Source organism: Taudactylus pleione, unplaced genomic scaffold (genome assembly GCF_031769625.1).
Source record: "Taudactylus pleione unplaced genomic scaffold, aTauple2 ptg000046l, whole genome shotgun sequence".
NCBI lineage: Eukaryota > Metazoa > Chordata > Amphibia > Anura > Myobatrachidae > Taudactylus > Taudactylus pleione.
In genome coordinates this window covers 5,194,755-5,207,295 of record NW_028284448.1, presented here as the reverse complement: position 1 = coordinate 5,207,295, position 12,541 = coordinate 5,194,755, and positions in this window count along the sequence as shown.

Here is a 12,541-nt window from a genome sequence, read left to right as displayed (position 1 = left end):
CACATAGGTTCAAATGCCCCCTAATGGTGATTCCAAATTATACATCATTAAAGTGTTTTAGTTGTGTTGATGGTATGGGGTCATTACGTCAACAAGAATATTGCAGACAATGTTTTTGTCAGTACCATAATCCCAGCAGATGCCGCCCATGTTAAAATGCTAATTAAAGCATTTTAACGGTCAGCAGCCTAACTGTGTACATATTTACTGTATACTGCCAACAAAATTAAAATAATTTTAACAGCATATTTACTGTATACTGCCAACAGCATTAAAATCTTTTTATTAGCATTTTAACCAGGTGAACATCGTGGTGCCGGGATTATGGTGTAGACAAAAACACTGTCTGCAATGTTCTTATCTACGTATCATGCCACACCCTTAGTGATAAATATTGTAGAAAGCAATTAATAATTCATATACATATACATGTAAAAGCATACAGCTACTCTACACTGAAGATTCGAATGCTTTCCAGCACTCTTTAATGGGAAAAAAGTTAATTGACAGCCATCACGAGGGTATACTTTACACAATTTTGTCAGACTAAGAAGTGGAGATGTTCGAACAGCATCCATTTAGATTCTAGCTATTATCTTCTAGAAGGTGATATATAAATGTTAAGTAGAATCTGATTGGTTGCTATGGACAACATCTTCACGTCTAAAAACCTGCACTCTAGTTCTTATACCCCTAGATAAACTGAATGAAGAGGACATTGGTCATCTGAGTAAACCTCTGGTTACTGGATGAAAGGTGAATTCATGCTGCTGAAGCCAGTGACGCTGCACCCAAGAACGCAACCACTGCCTTTAGCATGACCAAAAAACAGGGATGAGGCCCCTGTGTTCTGCAATACTGCCTGTTTGCTGCCGCCACTCTGTCCCCAAATGGCCAGTACAGCACACAGATTAAGGCTTGTGGGGGCCCTAGGGCAACTAAGTTGTGGGGGCCCCATCAATAAAATTGCCACGGCCCTATGCAGCGACTACTATGCCCCTTACCTAGTTTCCGGGCTCTGCACTGACCGGCAAGGTTGCAGCATACTATTTCATGTCCACAGCACTGCTGGGAACCGACTCCCGGCAGCATAGTGGACATGACAGGATTTTGAGTTTAAAGAGAGAGAGGGGGGAGACAGAGAGAGGGGAGGGAGGGAGTGAGACATGAGCATCACATTCGAGATGTGGTACATCCTTCTGTCTTCAGGTACATACCACAGTAAGCAACTTAGAATATCGCAGAGGACAGCTCTAATGAGAAGAGCTGTGCTATTCGATGGCTTCGGATAGAGGGGCTTCTGGGTTTAACACCCAGATGACACTCTGGTGTCGGCCGCGGGGGGTGATGGGAGGGATCTGATCGGATCAATCCCAAGGGGGAGCATCCCGATAAGAAGCCCATAGGCTTCTATGGGGTAACGCCTGAAGATGGTGTTACCCATTGATGCATTCCGGTGCTTTGTACATATGGGGAATGCGGTAAAACACCCAAAACCTGCATTTTTGTGGGTTTTACTAAATTTTCCCCTTTAGCACATGCCGCCCATAGAGAGGGATAGGGGGGAGACAGTGCGCACACACACTTTCCTACCTCTATTTACAGCATCAGGCAGCAGGGCCAGCTTCTAATGGGCAAAGAAATTCAAAGACTAGGATTTGTATACTGTGGTGCTCAGAGAGAGAAATTAATAAAATATAACTTTTATTACATATATTGAAAAAATGTTAATTAAAATGACAGCCTAATAATACTAAGAAGTGTGATTAAAGACAGAAATTGTAATGAAAAATTTCTGTGTGCAGGAATGCCGCTATAAGTGTCTCTTTCATATATTTATATTGTATTGTGGGGTTTATATTTTATTATCAGATGAGGGTGAGAGTAACAGACATCCCCAGGGATTTACATGGTGTAATGTAACATCCACTGCGTGACAATGTTATCAAAATGAATGGTAATAATGTAGCCACCATCCAAAAAATCCTTTGATCATATTTGAGTAATGTCCTCAAGGGTGTAGGCAGGGTACTAGCATTGTAGCAATGATATTACCCTCATCTGATAATAAAATATAAACTCCTCGATACAATATAAAATAAATGAAAGAGACACTTATAGCGGTATATCCCCCTATATAAGCTTTGCTGTAGCACATTGCTTCAATGTCTAGAAACCATGCAAACAGTTCATACGATATTAGACAAACTTTAGTACCACAGAATGAATGCCTTACCAAGGGCTGCAGTGTATCACTCAGCTGTCTTTGTAAGATGTTATTGATAAATTGCAGTAATAACAGATTTTGTAATCATTTTTTATCACTGACTGATAATAAACAGGAGCCACAGTACATACGCCACCTGCATTAACCCACTTCTGGCTGAATCTGTTCATAATGTATGTTCCTGCATTGTACTGCATTAACCCTGAGTTCTCTTGCTCCATGCGTTCTACCTGGTTAATAAACCAATCCCTGGTTAAGCTATTCTTCGTGTGGACTGACCTCCATCCCACACCGCTGACACCCATCAACATGATTTTGACAATTGTCTGCAATTCTCTGGCGAAATCCAAAGGTATTTTGTATGCTGATTTCGAAAATGAAATTTTTCACAAAATGGATTGAAGCTATGGGAAAATAGTCTGTATTCTGTTTAAATGTTAATTTTATTAACATTTAAAGACAATTAGGAGCTGATTGGATAGAACTGTATCTCTCTCCAAGGTTTGGTAAACCTACCCCTTATTAATCACCAATATTGTGCTGGTTCGCAGAAATTGCACCTTATTACATATACCCTTGGGTGTTGTGTTTGCTGTATTAGAGAGATTTTAGTAGTTTAATTAATGCCTATAAGAACAAGCGCAGCTGTTTTATATAAATAAATGGTTTACAACATGGGTGCAAGTGGGACATGTCTGTGATGTGTGACTGGAATAAACTAGACACATATGTTACTGTTGCTGACTGTAACGCATCTCGAGATCTGCATATTGGTGTAAATACGCTATTACCTATGACCAACTCTGCATTAGACCTTTAAAAAATAGGTCTCAATCATTCATCTTAAAGTACAGTATTCACCAAAAAAAGAATGGGCACAAGAATGAGGGATTGTTTCTAAAATCAAAGTGTTATGAGGCCCTTACATCTGAGAAGGTTTGCCCCATTTCCCTGTTCTGAGGACGCGGGGTCTGGGGAATTCAACAAGTTGGACAATCTCGATTTCCCTGATCCCGACCCAAAAATGATTGGACCGGTGAGTCAGGGAATTTTTACATGTTGAATTTCCACGATTCACAGATGGATCACAGATTATTGGGGCTGTAGATGTATTAGTTGATCTTCCTATATTTTATTATTTTAATAAATATTTTATATATTTATGTTTAAATGATGTTAACTGATTAAATCAAAACACTTTTTGAATCGTGTAAATATTGAGTTATTTTATTCTAGCCTCACTATCACCAGCACTGTGTGTATTCCATTTCACACAAGTTTTCACGTTTTGCAGAAGCACACTCCATACCACAGCTACAGTGACAATAAAATACTCAGCACCATTAGGAAACTGTCTTGCTAATGGAACTGTGGTTGGAAAATATAATTTTCTGTGTCTCTTTAAGCATTTTGAAAATAATGTGTTGTGTTATTTTTTATCAGTAATGGATAATTTAATAATGTATTGCCCTATAGGCAGTACCGTGCAAAAGTATGAATATTATCTTATTATCTTTCTCTTTTCTTTAAGCATGGGCAAAAATAGTTGTCAGAGCTTGTACTGGCTTGTTAACTAAATCACTTGAGAATAGATTCTCATCAGAGAGGTATTTCCCACTTGTCATGCTGATATTACAACAACTAACAATGCTGTTAACTTTATTAGGAGTCTTTTACCTTATGTACTGTACATAGGTCTTTTTTTCTTTGCAAGAAAACAAAGATAAAGAAAAAAAAATAGCTTTTTGGGGCACACTTAAATAAAGTAATTTCATCAATGTAATGATTACAACTTTAAAATTTAATTTTTAATGGATACTACCCCTTAGAATAGTCTCAAGGTTTCAAAAATTGGGGTATATAATTGTTTTTTTTTTAAATATATATAAAACAAGTATATTACTCCACTCAAAGTACCTCCTAATTCAGTTTCATCAAATACATCTCATGTATGAACATATTTGACCTAAAATGGATTAGTATCCCTCGGTATGTAAACACAGGAAAACAACAACAAGCATAAATTGATATCTTTCCTCTTGGAAATAGGTTTATAAACAAATGCCTATAGTTCAAGTGCAGCACATTAACAAATGTATGTAAAATATCCTCACTCTACATATAGCAAATATCTTAGCTTTCTAGCACAGTGCTAAATAGGAACAAATTGCTTGGATACAAATTAGATACAATTCTATTTATTTGCAACAAATTTAAAACAAACTAAACGGTGTCAGGTTCTGATATTTATACTTTTCTGTGTCATGCAAATGCATCAGACACAGAGTATAGAGGTAACAAGAACCGAATATTGACTCAAGAAAGATTTCGAGACACGTTTCTACTGTTCAATCTACTGGTGGGCACAGGACCGCCTCTAGGGGTGTTCGACCAGTGCGGTCGCACAGGGGCGCCACCCATAGAGGGCGCACCCCTCCCAAACATCCCGATTTCAGTGGGACAGTACTGTCTCGCTGTTCCACCCGTGGGCCGAAGTGGCCTGCGGGTGGTCAAATCGGGAGGTTGGGGACCCCCACTGCCGCAGCTGTGAGGTGGAGCTGGACCCACGGAGTGTGAATGGATGCCGCGCGCATCCATTCACTAACGGCAGAGGGCTGGGGGAAGCCCAGCCAGTGACGGAGGGCTGGGCTTTACCCCCAGCCTGATGTTATTTGGAGGCGCATCATGCGGGCACGCCTCCAAATAACATCACGTAGGGGGCATGGCCTATGGAAATAAGGCCATGCCCCCAATTTCGGTTGCGCCGCGCACGATTACAGGGCGCTATGTACCAGGCTGGCACAGGGTGCTCAGACTCCTGGAGCCGGCCCTGGGTGGGGAGTCCCTGTTGCTATCAGCATTGCAGGGAAACAAGAATCCTCCAGGCTGACTGAGAGAATCGTGTTGAAATGAATAATGATAGATAAAAAGAAAAGAAAGTAATGGTGGGTACACACTATACAGATATATCTGCAGATCGAGTGATCTGCAGATATATCTGTAGATGATGGTTGTTCGTACACACTGAAAATGCATCATCTGTGTCTGCCCGCAGGTCCCAGCGGCATGTCAGGGGCGTATCCCAGTGGGCAGGGGTGCGTCCCGCCCCTTTCCTCGCGGCTGCTGCTTGTGTATACAGTCGGTCTGCCGACCGCCCGTACACGCCTGCCGATGGACAGATATGTCTGCAGACATATCTGTCCATCGACTGTGCTGCACAGCTAATGCGATATGTCGGTGAACGCCGACGTTCACCGACATATCGCGGGTACATGCTGCCCGATGGGCAGCAGATACATTGGCCAATCAATTGATCGGCCAATGTATCTGTCAGTGTGTACCCAGCTTTAGTGGACAGCAAACAATGGAAAAAATGCTATTAGAGCCAGTAGAGATACAATATATAACCCAGTCATTTTTGCTGTCTAATGTAATAATGCATCTGACGTCAGATGAGAGAGTGTCTGGGAGGTCTACCTGACACAAACAATAGGTAAATGTGCACTTTTGCTGTCTGTTAAAGAATGCAAGCCACCCCTGATGCAAAAGTATTGCAGAGGGGCTTGAGAGATCAATCAGATGAGAGTGTGCACTAAGAAGATTATAAATAAAATAAAGAAAAAATAATAAAATTAGCCAATCTGATGTTCTGTTCTAATTTTAAACAAATATCCTAATTTAGACAGTATCAGCAAACGATAATAGGCTGTAGTAGAAAACATAAGTTATAACTGCCTGCATGTGTATCCACATATCAATGTCTATTTCACGAGTACTGTAGTAATAACACCCACAGGCGGAGATATATAGTTACTTAAGATACTCAATACACGGACAGAAATAACAGTATTAATCATAATAGACAATGATTTTAGTACCAACACTACAGATAACCACTGAATTGTATGATATCTGCTTGTTATAATTAATAATTTAGCGGTTCAGTCAGCACCTGCAGTTTATAAGTACCCACTGAAAATTTAGCTGAAAATTAGCTGCACATATGTGCAGTTGTTTGTCTGAACTTCTACGATAAGCGGTATGCTGAAAGAATGTCCGCGATCACAGGCATGCCGATATTCTGCCACTGAGTGCAGGTTACTCACATTACCGCTGAGGATCAAATGTAAAAAAAAAACAGTCTGTGCTGCGTGGTGCCCGGTATGACTGTCCTGGCATTGCACTTCAGACAGGAGCATCTTGGCCACAATTGGCCCTGGAGGTATGGAGTGGAAGTTGAACAGTCTCCTTTGAGACTGCTGCGGATATGACGTACGTTTCGCTTTTCTGCTTGGTCACATGATCACCCTGCTTTAGAGATGGATGCAGCAGTGATCGGTGCTGCGTCTTTGGTCTCAGTGGATCTCTGAAGTTATATTAAGGTAGCAAGAGGTGTCTTTTGTAAACGTATCATACACTATATATTAGGGGTGTGCCCCAGCCACTTTTTGTGTTTTGGTTTTGGATCTGGATCTTTCTTCGTGTTGTGGATCTGGATTGGTTTTGCCAAAACCACCCTTCTGTGTTTTGGGTTCTGGGTTTTGTGTTTTGGATCTGTATTTTTTTTAAAAAAAAGCATAAAAACAGCTAAAATCACAGAATTTGTCGGTTTTTCTGCTCCTATGCTATTATTAACCTCAATAACATTAATTTCCACTCATTTCTAGTCTATTCTGAACACCTCACACCTCACAATAGTGTTTTTATGTCCAAAAGGTTGCACCGAGGTAGCTGGATGACTATGCTAAGAGATACGAGTGGGCGGCACAAACACGTGGCCCATCTAGGAGTGACACTGCAGTGGCAGACAGGATGGCAGTTTGAAAAACTAGGACCCAAACAGTACATAATGCAAAGAAAAAAAAGAGGTGCAATATGGAATTGTCCTTGGGCCCTCCCACCCACCCTTATGTTGTATAAACAGGACATGCACACTTTAACAAACCAATCATTTCAGCACCAGGTTCTCCCACATGACTGTGGCTGAACTGATTGGTTCATTTGGGCCCCCACAAAACAAGCTGGCAATTAATCTGTCCCTGCACAAACTGGCTCCACGGAGGCAAGATGTCGTCCTCATCCTCCTCATCCACCGATTCCTCACCCTCTTCAGTGTTGTGTACATCCTCATCCTCACAGAGTATTAATTCGTACCCGCTGGAATGCACCACCACAGGTCCCTCTGTACGTTCTGGGGGCTGGTCTCCCTGGAAGAGTTGATAATTAATTTTTATGAACATCATCTTCTCCACATTTTGTGGAAGCAACCTCCTACGCCTTTCTCTGACAAGGTTCTCGGCTGTACTAAACACTCTTTCGGAGTACACACTGGAGGGGGGGGGTACTCAGGTAAAATAGAGCCAGTTTGTACAGGGGCCTCCAAATTGCCTCTTTTTCCTGCCAGTACAGGTACGGACTGTCTGACATGCCTACTTGGATGCTGTCACCGATGTAATCCTCCACCATTCTGTCAATGGTGACAGTATCATATGCAGTGACAGTAGACATGTCAGAAATTGTTGCCAGGTCCTTCAGTCCGGACCAGATGTCCAAACTTGGTCCTGCCTGCCCTGCATCACCACCAGCGGGTTGCTTAGGATAACTTAGTTGTTTCCTGGCAGCCCCAGTTGTGGGAGAAAATGAAGAAGGAGCTGTTGATATGTCACGTTCCGCTTCAGCTGACAGTGTTTTCGCCAGCAGGTCTTTGCACCTCTGCAGGCTTGTGTCGGCCGGAAAGAGAAACACCACATAGGCTTTAAACCTTGGATTGAGCACGGTGGCCAAAATGTAGTGGTCTGATTTCAACAGATTGACCACCCTGGAATCCTGGCAAAGCGAATGAAGGGCTTCATCCACAAGTCCCACATGCCGAGCGGAATCGCTCCGTCTTAGCTCCTCCTTCACTTTCTCCAGCTGCTTCTGCAAAAGCCTGATGAGGGGAATGACCTAACTCAAGCTGGCAGTGTCTGAACTGACTTCATGTGTAGCAAGTTTGAAGGGCTGGAGAACCTTGCACAGCACGGAAATCATTCTCCACTGCGCTTGAGTCAGGTTTGCCTATGTAATAGGTGGATGTATAGGCTTGAATGGCCTTTTGCTGCTCCTCCATCCTCTGAAGCATATAGAGGGTTGAGTTCCACCACGTCACAACCTCTTGCTTCAGGTGATGGCGGGGCAGGTTCAAGAGTGTTTGCTGGCACTCCAGTCTTTGGCACGCAGTCGCTGAATGGCGAAAGTGGGCAGAAATTTTTCGGGACACCCAAAGCGTCTCCTGCACGCCCCTGTCGCTTTTCAAAAAATTCTGCACCACCAAATTTATTGTGTGAGCAAAACATGGGACGTGCTGGAATTTGCCCAGATGTAATGCCCGCACAATATTGGTGGCGTTGTCAGATATCACAAATCCCCAGGAGAGTCTAAGTGGGGTAAGCCACTGGGCGATGATTTCCCTCAGTTTCTCTAAGAGGTTGTCGGTAGTGTGCCTCTTACTGAAACCGGTGATACACAGTGTAGCCTGCCTTGGAATGAGCTGGCGTTTCTGAGATGCTGCTGCTGGTGACGCTGCTGTTGTTGCTGCATAAGGTGACACATCTACCCAGTGGGCTGTCACAGTCATATAGTCCTTAGTCTGCCCTGTTCCATTTGTCCACATGTCCGTGGTTAAGTGGACATTGGGTACAACCGCATTTTTCAGGACACTGAGGACACTTTTTCTGACGTTTCTATAAAGTCTCGGTATCGCCTGCCTAGTGAAGTGGAATCTAGACGGGATTTGGAACTGGGGACACACTACCTCCATCAATTGTCTAAATCCCACTGCACTAATGCTGGATACCGGACGCACGTCTAGCACCAACATAGCAGTCAAGGCCTCAGTTATATGTTTGGCTTCAGGATGACTGCTGTCGTACTTCATCCTCCTCACTAAGGACTGTTGGAGGGTCATTTGTTTAGTAAAAGTAGTGGTGTTCCTACTTCCTCTCTGGGATGATGAACGACTCCCAGCAGCAACAGCAGCAGCGGCAGCAGTAGGCGTAGCAAAGCAGGATCCTCCGGAGGAATCCCGGATAGGAGAGGAGTCAGTCATGCCATTGACATGGCCTGCAGGACTACTTCCGATCCTGACTAAGGAGGAAATTGACGAGGAGGGAGTTGACGGTATGGTTGCAGGCGCTTGGATACAACAGGACAAAGGGATTTAGGTGTCCCTGGACTGCTTACGGTCTTAGCCAAAGTTTCGGAACTTGACATTAACTTTTTATGAGCCCGCTGCAGGTGACGTATAAGGGAGGATGTTCCTAGGTGGTTAACATCTCTATCCCTTCTTATTTCACCTTTACATATGGTACATATGGCAAGACAGTTGTTGTCCGGATTAGGATAGAAATATTGCCAGACCAAAGAGGTGGAATCTTTGGTCTTCTGCCCAGGCATGACCGTGATGGGCTTTTTTATCCCACGGACAACAACTGTCTCCCCCGGAGCCTGATTTAAAGAAACCACATCACCATCAGAATCCTCCTCACCAACTTCCTCCTCAGCGCCAGCTACACCAGTATCCTCATCCTGTTGTACTTCAACAGTGACATCTTCAATTTGCATATTAGCAAGTGGACTGTGGGTGCACCTTCCAGCACTTGCAGAGGGCGTGCAAATGGTGGAAAGAGCCACCTCTTCCCGTCCAGTGCTGGGAAGGTCAGGCATCGCAACCGCCACCACATTTGGACTCTCCTTGGGGATTTGTGATATCTTCTTAGAACGCATAGAATGCACAGTTCTTCGCTGTGCTTTTGCCAGCTTAACTCGTTTTATTTTTGTAGCGGGAGGAGGGCTTCCATCATCATGTGAAGCTGAACCACTAGTCATGAACATAGGGATAGACCTTAGCCGTTCCTTGCCAATCCGTGTCGTAAATGGCATATTGGCAAGTTTACGTTTCTCCTCAGATGATGATTTAAATGTTTTTTTAAGGTCATTTTCCTGAACTTTGTCATTTGGGATTTTATATGCCCTCTACTATGACATTGGGCATTGACCTTGGCAGACGACGTTGATGGCATTTTATTGTCTATTTCATGACTAGTGGCAGCAGCTTCAGCACTAGGAGGAAGTGGTTCTTGATCCTTCCCTATTTTATTCTTAGGGGACAAAGTTTGGTCCGCCATTTATGTTATATTGATTGATATATACGTGCGGCTAAGGCGCACACAAACACAGGAAAGAATTTAATAATTATTTTGGAATGCACTTTGTGGGTTACAGCATCCTTTAACGGTCAAGCCAGATGGCTCTTGATTTATGACAAGGGCACACGCTTGGCGCTGCTCCTTTGTTGATGGACATGCGGCTACAGCGCACACAATTCACAACACAGAAAATAATAATTTTACATTTTTTTTGGTGTGCACTTTGGGGGTTACACCACCCTTTAACAGAATTATGGGACACAGGGCGCACGCTTGGCACTGTTCCTTTGTTGATGCACATGCAACCACAGTGCACACTGGGCCTGATTCAGAGCCGCTCGCTCTGACAGAGCGCTCGCTCTGAATCAGGGCCGGGCCTTTTTTTTTTGGAGCGGCCTCTTGGCCGCTCGCATAGCTGTGGGTGACCGCCCACACCTATAGTGAGCGGCCATGATGATGGTCGCGATGGTCAAGATCATCGCGACCATTGGGCTTGCGACAAGACCCTTGTGGTAGGGTCTCGTTCATCGCAAGCCCCAGAGATCTTTTGGCTCTAACAGAGCCAGAAGCTCTCTACTGACATCACTCGTGAACGCCTCCGTTTGGGCAGCCACACCCCTGGCCCGCCCACCAAAGGGGGCGAGCTGTCACTCAACATCGACAGCTCGCCCCCTTTGGTGCGAGACCAGGAGCGACGGATTGCACGTGCTAGCCGGTTCTCGCGCATGCGCATGACAGAGCTGGCACCATCGTGCGCATGCGTTGTGGGCCACCATCGACCCGGTTGCGAGCGCTCAGCGCTTGCGACCGGGTCTGAATCAGGCCCACAATTCACAAACACAGAAAATATTTTTTTTTTCTTGGAGTGCACTTTGGGGGCTTACTCCACCCCTTAAGAGATAAGCCAGCCGGCCCTTTACTTATGGGACACAGGAGCACGCTTGGTGCTGCTCCTTTGTTGATGCACGTGCAACCACAGTGCACACAATTCACAAACACAGAAAATGATCTTTTATTTTTCTTGGAGTGCACTTTGGGGGCTTACACCACCATTTAAGAGATGAGCCAGCCGGCCATTTACTTATGGGACACAGGCGGACGCTTGGCACTGCTCCTTTGTTGATGCACGTGTAGCAGCAGTGCACACAATTCACAAACACAGAAAATATATTTTTATTTTGTTTGGAGTGCACTGTGGGGGTTACAGCACCCTGTAACGGTCAAGCCAGACGGATCTTTACTTATGACACAGGCGCACGCTTGGCGCTACTTTGTTGATGCACGTGCGGCTACAGCGCACACAATTCACAAACACAGAAAATATTGTTTGGAGTGCATGGTGGGGGTTACACCACCCTTTAACAGATGAGCCAGCTGGCCCTTTACTTTTGACACAGGCGCACACTTGGTACTACTTTGTTGATGCACGTGCGGCTACTGTGCACACAATTCACAAACACAAAAAAATAAAAAATAAATTTTTTTTGGAGTACACTTTGGGGGTTACAGCACCCTTTAACGGACAAGGCAGCCGGCCCTTTACTTATGACACAGGCGCACGCTTGGCGCTACTTTGTTGATGCACGTGCGGCTACTGCGCACACAATTCACAAATACAGAAAAAAAATGTTTTCTTTTTTTTTTGGAGTACACTTTGGGGGAGCACCCCTGATGGACATATCACCTCCTGGACAACACTACATCACCCCTTTAGGACTACAGCCTTTATGGGACACTGCACAACACAGTCCAGCCAGCCCCTATAGACTTTGGAGTGGACACAGCCCCTATGGACAACTGACTGCACAACACAGCCCAGCCAGCCCCTATGACAGCAGCACAACACAGCCCAGCCAGCCCCTATGGACAACAGCAGCACAACACACCCCAGCCAGCCCTAGCTCCCACCCTCTCTCTTCACTGTCCACAGCCGGAGTGAGAAATGGCGCCGACTCGGGGACCTTTTATAGGATCCAAAATCCGCGAGATCCGGAAGGCGGGATGATGATGTTTTGCCTCGATTTCAATTCCGAGTCAGGCGGGAAAACCCGAGCCGGACTCGGTTCCCGGCTTGGATCGGGGGGAGGGCTCGGGGGGGTTCAGATTTTATAAATCCGAACCCGTTCAT